The 18,459-nt window shown below is 38.3% G+C and overlaps 1 long non-coding RNA gene across 1 annotated transcript; it reads left to right on the top strand.

Annotated features, from left to right (window-relative positions):
* Window positions 1-294: 294 nt before the first annotated feature.
* LOC142741969 (uncharacterized) lies at window positions 295-17,211 on the top strand. Its single transcript, XR_012881253.1, has 2 exons — window positions 295-362; window positions 8,301-17,211. It is a non-coding gene; the product is annotated as an uncharacterized LOC142741969 (long non-coding RNA).
* The last annotated feature ends 1,248 nt before the right edge of the window (window positions 17,212-18,459 follow it).

Genomic DNA, 18,459 nt, shown 5'->3' with positions numbered 1-18,459 from the left:
CCTGAACATTCCATGACATCACAAGATCACATGACAGCTGAACATTCCATGACATCACAAGATCACATGACACCTGAACATTCCATGACATCACGAGATCACATGACACCTGAACATTCCATGACATCACCAGGTCACATGACACCTGATCATTCCATGACATCAGGAGATCACATGACACCTGAGCATTCCATTACATCACAAGATCACATGACATCTGAACATTCCATGACATCACAATTATGTACTTGGTGTATGAAGACCATAGACTTTTGGACGGCTCATTTTTACATGAAGAGACTGAAGACCTGAGGAGAGCTCTCCACGTGACCAGCACCAAGAAAGGAAGAGAAGTCCTCCAGGTATGTAGGGAAGTTATACACCCGACATTTATCAGCTGACATATGTCCGTGCTGAGGAGATTCCAGGATCTGAACTTTCTCTATGACCATATGACCGGCATTTCATCTTCCAGTCCCGGAGTATTGGTTGATATCTACGTCTGCTATGAGAAGGAGTAGATTTGCTCCATATTTTGTTCCAATTTCTGTCATAAGTGATGCTAAATATTTTGGTCTATGAGGGGTCTCGCTCCCGCTCTCCCTCTCCCGCTGTGAAACCCCGCTTACTTTTCTTGTCACTTATAAAAGTTGTGAAATCTGTGAAAAGCTGCAACTATGGCGCAAATATGGCGTGCACCATAATGTGACTTTTTATACGACATAAAAGTGGCGTAGAACATTTGATAAGTTTCCCTCACTGGATTATTCATGTCTATTATTGTGTATATCTGTAATTACATATGTATTCTGGGTGATATGTACACTGGATGATATGTACACTGGATGATATGTATACTGGGTGATATGTATACTGGGGGATATGTATACTGGGGGATATGTATACTGGGGGATATGTATACTGGGTGATATGTATACTGGGTGATATGTACACTGGATGATATGTATACTGGGGGATATGTATACTGGGTGATATGTATACTGGGTGATATGTACACTGGATGATATGTATACTGGGGGATATGTATACTGGGTGATATATATACTGGGTGATAAGTATTCTGGGTGATAAGTACACTGGATGATATGTATAGTGGATGATATGTATACTGGGTCATATGTACATTGGATGATATGTTACTGGATGATATGTATACTGGGTGATATGTACACTGGGTTATATGTACACTGGATGATATGTACACTGGAGGATATGTACACTGGGTGATATGTATACTGCCTGATATGTATACTGGATGATATGTATACTGGGTGATATGTATACTGAATGATATGTATACTGGGTGATATGTATACTGGGTGATATGTATACTGGATGATATGTATACTGGGTGATATGTATACTGGGTGATATGTATACTGGGTGATATGTATACTGGGTGATATGTATACTGGGTGATATGTATACTGGGTGATAGGTATACTGGATGATATGTATACTGGGTGATATGTATACTGGGTGATATGTATACTGGGTGATATGTATACTGGGTGATATGTATACCTGGTGATATGTATACTGGGGGATATGTATACTGGATGATATGTATTCTGGGTGATATGTACACTGGATGATATGTATATTGGGGGATATGTATACTGGGTGATATGTATACTGGGTGATATGTATACTGGATGATATGTATACTGGGTGATATGTATACTGGGTGATATGTATACTGGGGATATGTATACTGGGGGATATGTATACTGGATGATATGTATACTGGGTGATATGTATACTGGGGGATATGTACACTGGATGATATGTATACTGGGTGATATATATACTGGGTGATATGTATAGTGGATGATATGTATACTGGGTGATATGTATACTGGATGATATGTACATTGGATGATATGTTACTGGGTGATATGTACACTGGGTTATATGTACACTGGATGATATATATGTATACTGGGGGATATGTATACTGGGTGATATGTATACTGGATGATATGTATACTGGATGATATCTATACTGGATGATATATATGTATACTGGGGGATATGTATACTGGGTGATATGTACACTGGATGATATGTATACTGGGTGATATATATACTGGATGATATGTTACTGGATGATATGTACACTGGATGATATATATACTGGATGATATGTATACTGGATGATATGTTACTGCATGATATGTACACTGGATGATATGTATACTGGATGATATGTTACTGGATGATATGTACACTGGATGATATGTATACTGGATGATATATATACTGGATGATATGTTACTGGATGATATGTATACTGGGTGATATGTACACTGGGTGATATGTATACTGGATGATATATATGTACACTGGATGATATGTACACTGGATGATATGTATACTGGATGATATGTACATTGGATGATATGTATACTGGATGATATGTACATTGGATGATATGTTACTGGATGATATGTATACTGGGTGATATGTACACTGGGTTATATGTACACTGGATGATATATATGTATACTGGGGGATATGTATACTGGGTGATATGTATACTGGGTGATATGTATACTGGGTGATATGTATACTGGATGATATGTATACTGGGTGATATGTATACTGGGTGATATGTATACTGGGTAGAGATGAGCGAACTTATGAAAAGTTAGGTTCGGCTAGTTCGCCGAATTTCACGAAAAAGTTCGATTCGGACCGAACTAGTTCTGACCGAGCCTGTAATTTCCGTGCACCGAGCATGCTACTGTCCAGGGTGCTGAAAGAGTTAATGGGCTGCACTGATCGGCGGTAACTCTTTCAGCACCCTGGGCAGTACCATGGCTCGGCGCACGGAAAATAAAATTTTAATGTAATAAAAAAATTAAATAAATACGTTCATACTTACATTCCTCCTGTCCGGCCTCCAGCGATGACGTTTCATCCATGTCGCCGCTGCAGCTAATCACAGGCTGTAGTGGCGGTCACGCACGTCAGGATGACGTCAGAAGACCGGCCTCCAGGGATGACGCTACATCCCACGTGACCACTTCTGCAGCCAATCACAGGCTGCAGCGGCCTCTGCAGCCAATCACACGCTCCTCTCCTGAAATACTCTGTGCTGCGCTGCCTTAAACTCTGTGGACAGGTCAGGATCCTGTTTCTTTTAAATGCTGCTGGGGAACCCGCTCGATCCACTATATAAGGCTGCGCTACAGTGCAGCATTTAAAAGAAACAGGATCCTGACCTGTCCACAGAGTTTAAGGCAGCACAGAGTATTTCAGGAGATGAGCGTGCAGATTCAGTGCTGCTGTGAACTCTGCTCTTACCATTACGTAGCTCTCAGTCTGTTACCTCTCCTCCACTCCCAATAACACCTTCACATGATTGGCAAGTCACCACGTAATGGTAAGAGCAGAGTTCACAGCAGCACAGAGTATTTCAGGAGATGAGCGTGCGGATCTTGTTCGGGGTGGTGACTTGCCAATCATGTGAAGGTGTTATTGAGGACAGGAGTGGAGGAGAGGTAACAGACTGAGAGCTACGTAATGGTAAGGGTAGTATATTTCAGTGAAATATATATATAAAAAACTGGATATTTATTGGAGAGCGCTACTTGATATGAAGAAAAGGCAGATCGGTAATCATGAGTTGATTTATTATGCAACGCGTTTCAACGCAGGACATGCGTCTTCGTCAGGCAAAGAAATCGGTATAACAGAGCAGCACAGTGTACAGTTTAAATACACAAAGGAAGATGGGGAGGGGTTAAAAAAACCGCCAAAAAACACATAGTAATTAAGAAAGTAAATAAGACCAGGTGTGTCTGACAGCATTAGGTACCTATTCACAATTAAAAAACATTGGATGCGTTTAAAAAAGTACATACATAGGGGTATATATGGATCAACAGCAGTGACAGCAGAGATAGAAACATAAAAACAGTCCCAACAAAGTGGAACAGAGTATTTAAGGAACAGATGATGAACGGATGTAGAAGACAAAACGGGGAGGGTAGTAGACCAGATGACATTTCAGAGCCTGAGGGGATTAGTACAATTAAGAGGCTTACCGCAGTTCAGAAGAGGCAATAAAAGGATGAACAGACAAATGAGAACACGATCGGCGAAGAACACCGAAGTGCAGAGAGATAAGGCAGCAGTAAACAAATGCCGGCATCAACGTAGTCAAGACGACCACAGTAGCTACGCTGGCCGCAAAGGGGAAAAAAAGGTTAAAAGGCAAAGGGACAGCAAAGACAGAGGATGTATCGCTACATGGAGAGGGGTAAGATAAAAAAGGATTATTACATTGTGATCATATTTTTTTGGGGGAATACAGAGGAAACAATGGTAAAGGGTAAACCTTGTCCCAAAATGAATCCATAATTATCCGGTCAGCAGACAAAGGAGGTGGCATAGTCATACAAGACCGGATCGACTATATTAATGAGGCCATAAGATTATTGTCGGATGACTCCTTCTATGAAATAATGTCTAGCAATCCTCTCTCCTCCTATATTATTGAATACAAACGTCTTATTGAACGTGGTCATGATGAGTGTCTTCTATCCAAAAAAGAATATAATTTTTTAAATATATCTCATCCAAATTTACCTTTCCTCTATCACCTTCCCAAAATCCACAAATCCCACATCAATCCTCCTGGTCGTCCTATCATATCTGGTATAGGCTCTCTCACAAGTAACTTATCTCATTTTATTGACTTACACCTCCAGCCCAAAGTTTTGAAACTCCACTCTTACCTCAAAGACTCAACACAATTAATTAGGGATCTAACCATTTTGAACAAAACACATCTCTCTATAGATTACAATTTTTTAACAGCTGATGTATCAGCACTTTATACAAATATTCCACATGACAAGGGCCTGCTGTCTATAGAAACCGTTTTAACATCTGACTTACACATACCTCGTTCCCAATCTTTTTTTCTTTTAGACTGTATTGATTTCATTTTACAACACAACATTTTTTCATTCAATTCCCAAATCTACAGGCAAATTAGAGGTTGTGCAATGGGGTCTCGATTTGCACCATCTTATGCCAACCTCTACATGGGACAGTTTGAGGACGCCCACATTTTTGGTGACTCCCATTCTTTTAGTGACAATATTATCTTTTACCGCCGTTACATAGATGATTTATTTTTTATTTGGAAGGGTGATGCTACTAATGCTACTGCTTTTATTAATTTTTTAAATCAGAATGATTATGGTCTTACCTTCACACACAATTTTTCCACCACCTCAATAGACTTTCTGGATCTTACCATCAATAAGGATAACAAGGGTATTTTTAATACACGAACGCATTTTAAATCCGTGGACGTGAACAGGTACCTTGATTTTAAAAGTGCACATCATCCTTCATGGCTAATAAATATACCGTTTGGACAATTCAGACGTATTAGGAAGAACTGCTCAGAGAATGGGAAATTCAAATAATAATATCCTAAAAAAACGTTTTAAAGATAAGCATTATCCCGTTAGTCTCATCCAAGGTGCCATGTCCAAGGCCAGTCTGCTGACACAAGATTTGTGTATTTCATCAAATGATAATAAAACGGCATCTGCCTCTGCTAGTCATTTTAATCATAACTTCATCACCTAGTTTAATTGTGGCAGTAATGTATGTACTAAAATCTTAAATAAACATTGGCACATACTCAAAAGTGACCCTTATCTCAAAGAAATTTTACCAGATAAACCTAAAATAACCTATAGAAGATCGGGGACTATACGCCATATTATAGCACCCAGTAGACTGAAACAAATATCTGTAAAAAATTCTAACCCCTTTCCCCCTGTTGTTGGTTCCTATAGATGTGGCCACCAGAGATGCTTGTGCTGTAGTAACATCACCCATGGCTACACGTCCTTTACTTCAGCCGTCACAAACAAATCTTTTCCTATCAAAACGTTTATCAACTGCAGTAATAGTTACGTCATTTATCTCCTGAAATGCTCCTGCAACCTGCAATACGTGGGGAGAACAACCCAACAACTGCGGTGCAGAATCAACAAGCATAGATTCAATGTGAAAACCGGTTTTTTAAAACATAGTGTTTCACGACACTTCCTAACTGTTCATAATAGGGACTTTAGTAATATTTGTGTCACCCCCATTGAAGTTATTCCGGTTAGTGATAACGATAGGTACAATAGACTTAAACAAAGGGAGAATTATTGGATTTTTAAGTTGTCGTGTCTGCAGCCTTGCGGTCTTAATGATATTTCAGAATCTGCATTGGACTGATTGCTATTAGCCTATCCGTATTATATTTGTGCTACTTTTGACCAAGTTATGTATTACATTTATGTATCTATTTTTATATTAATACATCAAGATGTCAAATCTTATATGATCTTTCTATATTTATTATTTATATGTATTTATTAATATATTTATATTTATATATATATGCTTTATTTCATATTTCCTTCATATTCACTTTCTCTGAATGAACTTATTTCTCCATTTTCCCTTTTATTTAAAAAAAAAAATTTTCTTATCGGACCAATAATCTTATTATTGTAACTATTTTACTACCCTTTACCATTGTTTCCTCTGTATTCCCCCAAAAAAATATGATCACAATGTAATAATCCCTTTTTATCTTACCCCTCTCCATGTAGCGATACATCCTCTGTCTGTGCTGTCCCTTTGCCTTTTACCTTTTTTTCCCCTTTGCGGCCACCGTAGCTACTGTGGTCGTCTTGACTACGTTGATGCCGGCATTTGTTTACTGCTGCCTTATCTCTCTGCACTTCGGTGTTCTTCGCCGATCGTGTTCTCATTTGTCTGTTCATCCTTTTATTGCCTCTTCTGAACTGCGGTAAGCCTCTTAATTGTACTAATCCCCTCAGGCTCTGAAATGTCATCTGGTCTACTACCCTCCCCGTTTTGTCTTCTACATCCGCTCATCATCTGTTCCTTAAATACTCTGTTCCACTTTGTTGGGACTGTTTTTATGTTTCTATCTCTGCTGTCACTGCTGTTGATCCATATATACCCCTATGTATGTACTTTTTTAAACGCATCCAATGTTTTTTAATTGTGAATAGGTACCTAATGCTGTCAGACACACCTGGTCTTATTTACTTTCTTGATCACTATGCGTTTTTTGGCGGTTTTTTTAACCCCTCCCCATCTTCCTTTGTGTATTTAAACTGTACACTGTGCTGCTCGGTTATACCGATTTCTTTGCCTGACGAAGACGCATGTCCTGCGTTGAAACGCGTTGCATAATAAATCAACTCATGATTACTCATCTGCCTTTTCTTCATATCAAGTAGCGCTCTCCAATAAATATCCAGTTTTTTATATATATTTCACTGAAATATACTACCCTTACTCTCCTGCGGCTCAATGACATTGATGCCGGTACCTGGATACGGAAAGCTGCAACCTGGCTTCATCTAACGGACCTTTACATTAAGCTGTACCTGCCAGTACTAGCTTTTATGGTGAGCACTATCACCTATCTTTACTTGTCAGTACCCTATCCTTTAAGGTTTATCTTGCACCATGTGGCGCTGTGTACGTTTTTCTCTCTTCAGATACTACGTAATGGTAAGAGCACCCTGGACAGTGACTACCGATCACAATATAGAGTAACCTGTCAAAAAAAAAAGACGTTCATACTTACCGAGAACTTTCTGCCTCCTCCAGTCCGGTCTCCTGGCCGTTGCCTTGGTGACGCGTCCCTCTCGACATCCGGCCCGACATTCCTGGGTGACGTTACAGCCCATGTGACCGCTGCAGCCAATCACAGGCTGCAGAGGCCTCTGCAGCCAATCACAGGCTGCAGAAGTCTCTGCAGCCAATCACAGGCTGCCGCGTCAGAAAAGAAGGTCAGACTGGAGGAAGAAGACGGACTCGTCACCAAGACAACGACCGGGTACGTATGAAATGCTTTTTATTTTATTTTTAATCAGCAGCCTCTTTTCTCTATCAGTGATTGATAAAGACAAGTGGCTGCCGATTTGTATAATATTTTTGACCGAGTTCAGTCAAAACGGGTTCGGCCGAACCCGGTGAAGTTCGGATTCGCTGCGAACCGAACTTTTCCTGATGTTCGGACCGAAACCGGGTTCGGTTGTCCCGGTTCGCTCATCTCTAATACTGGGTGATATGTATACTGGGTGATATATATATACTGGGTGATATGTATACTGGGTGATATGTATACTGGGGGATATGTATTTTGGCTAATATGTTCACTGGGGGATTGTAGTGAACATTAATCTGAATTGTGTTTTTTTCTTTTCTTCTAGAACAGAAAATCTCATCAAATCAAAAGACACAAAGACATCAACTCAAGATTAAGACACAATCTCACGACTAAAACACAATCTCAAGACTAAGACACAATCTCAAGACTAAGACACAATCTCAAGACTAAGACACAATCTCAAGACTAAGACACAATCTCAAGATTAAGACACGATCTCAAGATTAAGACACGATCTCAAGATTAAGACACGATCTCAAGATTAAGACACAATCTCAAGATTAAGACACAATCTCAAGACTACGACACAATCTCAAGAACAAGGCACAATCTCAAGAATAAGACACAATCTCAAAAACAAGGCACAATCTCAAGAATAAGACACAATCTCAAGACTACGACACAATCTCAAAAACAAGACACAATCTCAAGACTAGGACACAATCTCAAGAACAAGACACAATCTCAAGAATAAGAAACAATCTCAAGATTAAGACACTATCTCAAGACTACGACACAATCTCAAGACTACGACACAATCTCAAGAACAAGACACAATCTCAAGAATAAGACACAATCTCAAGAATAAGACACAATCTCAAGATTAAGACACAATCTCAAAACTAGGACACAATCTCAAGAACAACACACAATCTCAAGAATAAAACACAATCTCAAGATTAAAACACAATCTCAAGACTGAGACACAATCTCAAGACTAAGACACAATCTCAAGACTAAGACACAATCTCAAGACTAAAACACAATCTCAAGATTAAGACACAATCTCAAGAATAATATACAATCTCAAGAATAAAACACAATCTCAAGAATAAGACACAATCTCAAGATTAAGACACAATCTCAAGAATAAGACACAATCTCAAAATTAAGACACAATCTCAAGAATAAAACACAATCTCAAGATTAGGACACAATCTCAAGACTAAGATACCATCTCAAGAATAAAACACAATCTCAAGAATAAAACGCAATCTCAAGATTAAGACGCAATCTCAAGAATAAGACACAATCTCAAGATTAAGACACAATCTCAAGAATAAGACACAATCTCAAGATTAAGACACAATCTCAAGATTAAGACACAATCTCAAGACTAAGACATAATCTCAAGAATAAAACACAATCTCAAGATTAAAACACAATCTCAAGACTAAGACATAATCTCAAGAATAAGACACACTCTCAAGAATAAGACACAATCTCAAGAATAAGACACAATCTCAAGAATAAGACACAATCTCAAGATTACGACACAATCTCAAGAACAAGACACAATCTCAAGAATAAAACACAATCTCAAGATTAAGACACAATCTCAAGAACAAGACACAATCTCAAGATTAAGACACAATCTCAAGACTAGGACACAATCTCAAGAACAAGACACAATCTCAAGAACGACACAATCTCAAGAATAAGACACAATCTCAAGACTAGGACACAATCTCAAGATTAAGACACAATCTCAAGATTAAGACACAATCTCTAGAATAAGACACAATCTCAAGAATAAGACACAATCTCAAGACGAAGACATAATCTCAAGAATAAGACACACTCTCAAGAATAAGACACAATCTCAAGAATAAAACACAATCTCAAGAATAAGACACAATCTCAAGATTACGACACAATCTCAAGAACAAGACACAATCTCAAGAATAAAACACAATCTCAAGATCAAGACACAATCTCAAGATTAAGACACAATCTCAAGACTAGGACACAATCTCAAGAACAAGACACAATCTCAAGAACGACACAATCTCAAGAATAAGACACAATCTCAAGACTAGGACACAATCTCAAGATTAAGACACAATCTCAAGAACGACACAATCTCAAGAATAAGACACAATCTCAAGACTAGGACACAATCTCAAGATTAAGACACAATCTCAAGATTAAGACACAATCTCAAGAATAAGACACAATCTCAAGACTAAGACACAATCTCAAGACTAGGACACAATCTCAAGACTAAAACACAATCTCAAGATTAAGACACAATCTCAAGAATAAAACACAATCTCAAGAATAAAACACAATCTCAAGAATAAGACACAATCTCAAGAATAAGACACAATCTCAAGAATAAGACACACTCTCAAGCATAAGACACAATCTCAAGAATAAGACACAATCTCAAGAATAAGACACAATCTCAAGAATAAAACACAATCTCAAGATTAAGACAATATCAAGAACAAGACACAATCTCAAGACTACGACACAATCTCAAAAACAAGACACAATCTCAAGAATAAAACAATCTCAAGATTAAGACACAATCTCAAGACTAGGACACAATCTCAAGAACAAGACACAATCTCAAGAATAAGACACAATCTCAAGAATAAAACACAATCTCAAGATTAAGACACAATCTCAAAACTAGGACACAATCTCAAGAACAACACACAATCTCAAGAATAAAACACAATCTCAAGATTAAAACACAATCTCAAGACTGAGACACAATCTCAAGACTAAGACACAATCTCAAGACTAAGACACAATCTCAAGACTAAAACACAATCTCAAGATTAAGACACAATCTCAAGAATAATATACAATCTCAAGACTAAAACACAATCTCAAGATTAAGACACAATCTCAAGAATAATATACAATCTCAAGAATAAAACACAATCTCAAGAATAAGACACAATCTCAAGATTAAGACACAATCTCAAGAATAAGACACAATCTCAAAATTAAGACACAATCTCAAGAATAAAACACAATCTCAAGATTAGGACACAATCTCAAGACTAAGATACCATCTCAAGAATAAAACACAATCTCAAGAATAAAACGCAATCTCAAGATTAAGAGGCAATCTCAAGAATAAGACACAATCTCAAGATTAAGACACAATCTCAAGAATAAGACACAATCTCAAGATTAAGACACAATCTCAAGATTAAGACACAATCTCAAGACTAAGACATAATCTCAAGAATAAGACACAATCTCAAGATTAAAACACAATCTCAAGACTAAGACATAATCTCAAGAATAAGACACAATCTCAAGAACAAGACACAATCTCAAGAATAAAACACAATCTCAAGATTAAGACACAATCTCAAGAACAAGACACAATCTCAAGATTAAGACACAATCTCAAGACTAGGACACAATCTCAAGAACAAGACACAATCTCAAGAACGACACAATCTCAAGAATAAGACACAATCTCAAGACTAGGACACAATCTCAAGATTAAGACACAATCTCAAGATTAAGACACAATCTCTAGAATAAGACACAATCTCAAGAATAAGACACAATCTCAAGACGAAGACATAATCTCAAGAATAAGACACACTCTCAAGAATAAGACACAATCTCAAGAATAAAACACAATCTCAAGAATAAGACACAATCTCAAGATTACGACACAATCTCAAGAACAAGACACAATCTCAAGAATAAAACACAATCTCAAGATCAAGACACAATCTCAAGAACAAGACACAATCTCAAGATTAAGACACAATCTCAAGACTAGGACACAATCTCAAGAACAAGACACAATCTCAAGAACGACACAATCTCAAGAATAAGACACAATCTCAAGACTAGGACACAATCTCAAGATTAAGACACAATCTCAAGAACGACACAATCTCAAGAATAAGACACAATCTCAAGACTAGGACACAATCTCAAGATTAAGACACAATCTCAAGATTAAGACACAATCTCAAGAATAAGACACAATCTCAAGACTAAGACACAATCTCAAGACTAGGACACAATCTCAAGACTAAAACACAATCTCAAGATTAAGACACAATCTCAAGAATAAAACACAATCTCAAGAATAAAACACAATCTCAAGAATAAGACACAATCTCAAGAATAAGACACAATCTCAAGAATAAGACACACTCTCAAGAATAAGACACAATCTCAAGAATAAGACACAATCTCAAGAATAAGACACAATCTCAAGAATAAAACACAATCTCAAGATTAAGACAATATCAAGAACAAGACACAATCTCAAGACTACGACACAATCTCAAAAACAAGACACAATCTCAAGAATAAAACAATCTCAAGATTAAGACACAATCTCAAGACTAGGACACAATCTCAAGAACAAGACACAATCTCAAGAATAAGACACAATCTCAAGAATAAAACACAATCTCAAGATTAAGACACAATCTCAAGACTAGGACACAATCTCAAGAACAAGACACAATCTCAAGAATGACACAATCTCAAGATTAAGACACAATCTCAAGACTAGGACACAATCTCAAGAATAAAACACAATCTCAAGAATAAGACACAATCTCAAGATTACGACACAATCTCAAGAACAAGACACAATCTCAAGAATAAAACACAATCTCAAGATCAAGACACAATCTCAAGAACAAGACACAATCTCAAGATTAAGACACAATCTCAAGACTAGGACACAATCTCAAGAACAAGACACAATCTCAAGAACGACACAATCTCAAGAATAAGACACAATCTCAAGACTAGGACACAATCTCAAGATTAAGACACAATCTCAAGAACGACACAATCTCAAGAATAAGACACAATCTCAAGACTAGGACACAATCTCAAGATTAAGACACAATCTCAAGATTAAGACACAATCTCAAGAATAAGACACAATCTCAAGACTAAGACACAATCTCAAGACTAGGACACAATCTCAAGACTAAAACACAATCTCAAGATTAAGACACAATCTCAAGAATAAAACACAATCTCAAGAATAAAACACAATCTCAAGAATAAGACACAATCTCAAGAATAAGACACAATCTCAAGAATAAGACACACTCTCAAGAATAAGACACAATCTCAAGAATAAGACACAATCTCAAGAATAAGACACAATCTCAAGAATAAAACACAATCTCAAGATTAAGACAATATCAAGAACAAGACACAATCTCAAGACTACGACACAATCTCAAAAACAAGACACAATCTCAAGAATAAAACAATCTCAAGATTAAGACACAATCTCAAGACTAGGACACAATCTCAAGAACAAGACACAATCTCAAGAATAAGACACAATCTCAAGAATAAAACACAATCTCAAGATTAAGACACAATCTCAAGACTAGGACACAATCTCAAGAACAAGACACAATCTCAAGAATGACACAATCTCAAGATTAAGACACAATCTCAAGACTAGGACACAATCTCAAGAACAAGACACAATCTCAAGAATGACACAATCTCAAGAATAAGACACAATCTCAAGACTAGGACACAATCTCAAGATTAAGACACAATCTCAAGATTAAGACACAATCTCAAGAATAAAACACAATCTCAAGAATAAAACACAATCTCAAGACTAAGACACAATCTCAAGACTAAGACACAATCTCAAGAATAAGACACAATCTCAAGAATAAGACACACTCTCAAGAATAAGACATAATCTCAAGAATAAGACACAATCTCAAGAATAAGACACAATCTCAAGATTACGACACAATCTCAAGAATAAGACACAATCTCAAGACTAGGACACAATCTCAAGATTAAGACACAATCTCAAGATTAAGACACAATCTCAAGATTAAGACACAATCTCAAGACTAGGACACAATCTCAAGAACAAGACACAATCTCAAGAACGACACAATCTCAAGAATAAGACACAATCTCAAGACGGACACAATCTCAAGATTAAGACACAATCTCAAGATTAAGACACAATCTCAAGAATAAGACACAATCTCAAGAATAAGACACAATCTCAAGACTAGGACACAATCTCAAGACTAAAACACAATCTCAAGATTAAGACACAATCTCAAGAATAAAACAATCTCAAGAATAAAACACAATCTCAAGAATAAGACACAATCTCAAGATTAAGACACAATCTCAAGACTAAAACACAATCTCAAGACTAAGACACAATCTCAAGACTAAGACACAATCTCAAGACTAAGACACAATCTCAAGACTAAGACACAATCTCAAGAATAAGAAACAATCTCAAGATTAAGACACTATCTCAAGACTACGACACAATCTCAAGACTACGACACAATCTCAAGACTACGACACAATCTCAAGAACAAGACACAATCTCAAGAATAAGACACAATCTCAAGATTAAGACACAATCTCAAAACTAGGACACAATCTCAAGACTAAAACACAATCTCAAGATTAAGACACAATCTCAAGAATAATATACAATCTCAAGAATAAAACACAATCTCAAGAATAAGACACAATCTCAAGATTAAGACACAATCTCAAGAATAAGACACAATCTCAAAATTAAGACACAATCTCAAGAATAAAACACAATCTCAAGATTAGGACACAATCTCAAGACTAAGATACCATCTCAAGAATAAAACACAATCTCAAGAATAAAACGCAATCTCAAGATTAAGACGCAATCTCAAGAATAACACAGAATCTCAAGATTAAGACACAATCTCAAGAATAAGACACAATCTCAAGAATAAGACACAATCTCAAGATTAAAACACAATCTCAAGACTAAGACATAATCTCAAGAATAAGACACACTCTCAAGAATAAGACACAATCTCAAGAATAAGACACAATCTCAAGATTACGACACAATCTCAAGAACAAGACACAATCTCAAGAATAAAACACAATCTCAAGATTAAGACACAATCTCAAGAACAAGACACAATCTCAAGATTAAGACACAATCTCAAGACTAGGACACAATCTCAAGAACAAGACACAATCTCAAGAACGACACAATCTCAAGAATAAAACACAATCTCAAGACTAGGACACAATCTCAAGATTAAGACACAATCTCAAGATTAAGACACAATCTCTAGAATAAGACACAATCTCAAGAATAAGACACAATCTCAAGACTAGGACACAATCTCAAGAACAAGACACAATCTCAAGAATAAGACACAATCTCAAGATTAAAACACAATCTCAAGACTAAGATATAATCTCAAGAATAAGACACACTCTCAAGAGTAAGACACAATCTCAAGAATAAGACACAATCTCAAGAATAAGACACAATCTCAAGATTACGACACAATCTCAAGAACAAGACAAAATCTCAAGAATAAAACACAATCTCAAGATTAAGACACAATCTCAAGAACAAGACACAATCTCAAGATTAAGACACAATCTCAAGACTAAGACACAATCTCAAGACTAAGACACAATCTCAAGACTAAGACACAATCTCAAGACTAAGACACAATCTCAAGAACAAGACACAATCTCAAGATTAAGACACAATCTCAAGACTAGTACACAATCTCAAGAACAAGACACAATCTCAAGAACGACACAATCTCAAGAATAAGACACAACTCAAGACTAGGACACAATCTCAAGATTAAGACACAATCTCAAGATTAAGACACAATCTCAAGATTAAGACACAATCTCAAGACTAGTACACAATCTCAAGAACAAGACACAATCTCAAGAACGACACAATCTCAAGAATAAGACACAACTCAAGACTAGGACACAATCTCAAGATTAAGACACAATCTCAAGATTAAGACACAATCTCAAGAATAAGACACAATCTCAAGAATAAGACACAATCTCAAGACTAGGACACAATCTCAAGACTAAAACACAATCTCAAGATTAAGACACAATCTCAAGAATAAAACAATCTCAAGAATAAAACACAATCTCAAGAATAAGACACAATCTCAAGATTAAGACACAATCTCAAGAATAAAACACAATCTCAAGACTAAGACACAATCTCAAGACTAAGACACAATCTCAAGTATAAGACACAATCTCAAGAATAAGACACAATCTCAAGACTACGACACAATCTCAAGAATAAGACACAGTCCAGAACTCATGGGAAGATTAAGACGTCATCACTAGACAGAGATCAGGTTAGAATAAAGGTGTTCTCCCATAAACAACATTCATCCCTTATCCTACAGGACGGGTGATAGATATCTGATGGCTGGAAGTGCGAGCACTGGGACCCCAGTGATCACTAGAACGTAGGTCTATGTTTCCCCTGTGTACATGGAGTGTCAGTGCACATGCGTGACCACCGCCCCACTCACTGTCTACCGGACGGAGACCTCCGAGTTGCTCCATTGTCTGTCCTAACATTAGTATAGCCGGGAAGGCGTACTCTGCAGTGAGAGGACAGGGAGCAGGGCTATGTCTCCATTTGGAGTGTCCGTACTGGACTTGGGAGACAGTTTTAGCTTCGTCCATTTTCTTGGCAGTGAATGGAGCAGTGGTCACTCCTGTGAACTATCGCTCCATTCACACACGGGACTCGGGGACTTGCGTTCCTGTAAACGCTGGGGTCCTAGCGCTCGCACCTCCAGCCATCAGACATCACACAATTTTGTTTGTGGGAAAACACCTTTTAGATTTGGAGGGTTCCTTCTTTTAGATTGTAAGCTCCTAGGAGCAGGGCTTAAGATTTGGTGGAACCCTTAGGAAATGGCGGGATCCTCTCTTTAGCGTTAGGCATCCTGGTAATAATTGATTGTCAACTGTCGGAGAGGATTCCTTTTGTTACATTGTAATGTAGACGTGTCACATTGTATTGGATGTTATAACCAGACTCTGCTTTATGTCCAGATGCAGTAGGCAGATGATCGATCTGATCCAGGGTGATCTCCGATCGCCACATATGGGGTCAGGAAGGAATTATTTTTCCCCATAGAGACAGATCTCCGGGGGTTTTCTTCGCCTTCCTCTGGATCACTGGGTTGTGGCTCTTACCTCAGGACCTTACAATGAGAATTGTCCTTTGTGACAATCGCTGGACGGTCAGATTGACTGTCACCAGGAGTTTACACCCCCCAGGTCCTGAATTAAGAGCCACAACTCTCATCATTTAATAAAATAGAGAAAGTCATTCTTTTTATGACACTTCTGCTTATTGCTAAAAACCACCGTCTCTCGTGTCGTTATTCTCCGGGATTCTTCCATAACACGGGTGTAATAATATAATAGAGAAGAGGGGGCAGATTTATGTAGACCAGCGTTCCATAGACCAGTCTGAAACAGAAGTGTCTCGGAGTGAAGCGCGGCCACATTTCTAAGAGGTCCAAGTCTCTGAATAAATTTGGCACATTTTGGTCTGTCTGAGAGTCAGGAAAGAAAGCGAAGATTTACTCTACAATCTGCAGCATTTTCTGTGGTAAGAATTAGTAAATCTGTCAGACCTATGGCGGCCCCGGCCCTTTACAATTAACCCCGTCTAATGTTCAAAAGTAGTGAGAGACTAGAAAAGCTGCAGATTTTATCACAAATAGGGCACGCGCCAACATTGCGTCATTTCTACCCCAGAAAGCTGACGTCATTCCATTGATAAATTCCCCCAGGATCATTGGTAACCCCCATATTTTAGGAACATCTGGAGCAGAACCCGGCCAGTCCTCACTCCAACATCCACCATGTCCTGCAGATTACAATATTCAGCCAAGGATTGCCACCTTTTTACCATAAAATACCGACCAGGGTAAATACGGGCGGTGGTTTTCAGGGGTGGCTTAACACAGAGTTTGATTTGAAGGCGGGAGCCCGAAGAAGAGCCACAGGGGCCAGGTTTCAGCAAAACATTTTTCAGCAAAAAACGTCTAATATGTGTAACGTCCGCGGCCGCGGCTCATTGTTCCTACTTACCCCCCTGACGACCGCGACCGCAGACTACCTAGTGCTGACCGACATCTCCTTCCTAGGAGACGCCAGTACTCTGTCATGTCCGTGCCTGCGGTCCATCAGTGCCACTCTCCCCATGATAGCCGCAGCCACGAGTCGGCGAGCGCTGGCCCCAGTCTCCTTCCCATGAGACGCCAGCACTCGCTTCCACTTACCTCAGCCGGATCCCGTAGGGTGCGCGCGCACGCTCCTGCCTGCACACCGGACTTTGATGAAGCATCAGGCCGTGAGTACCCTGGACTATAAGAGGGGTTCAGGCCCCTGCTTCGATGCCTAAGCGTTGTTGGTGTTTCCCTAGTTTGTCTATGCAATGGTCTCCTAGTGTGTTCCTGTTCCTTTTTCTTGCATTCCATACCATCCTGGTCGATTACTGGTCTGAGCCAAAGTCATGCCGTGCTGTATACCACGCCTTACCTGCTTCACCTCGCCTGACGTCTACCTGCTGCCACAGGTAACCTATACGAACTATAGACATT

Source organism: Rhinoderma darwinii, chromosome 2, assembly GCF_050947455.1.
Source record: "Rhinoderma darwinii isolate aRhiDar2 chromosome 2, aRhiDar2.hap1, whole genome shotgun sequence".
Lineage (NCBI taxonomy): Eukaryota > Metazoa > Chordata > Amphibia > Anura > Rhinodermatidae > Rhinoderma > Rhinoderma darwinii.
The sequence above is the reverse complement of the archived record's forward strand: the minus strand, read 5'-3'. Positions and strand labels throughout refer to the sequence as shown.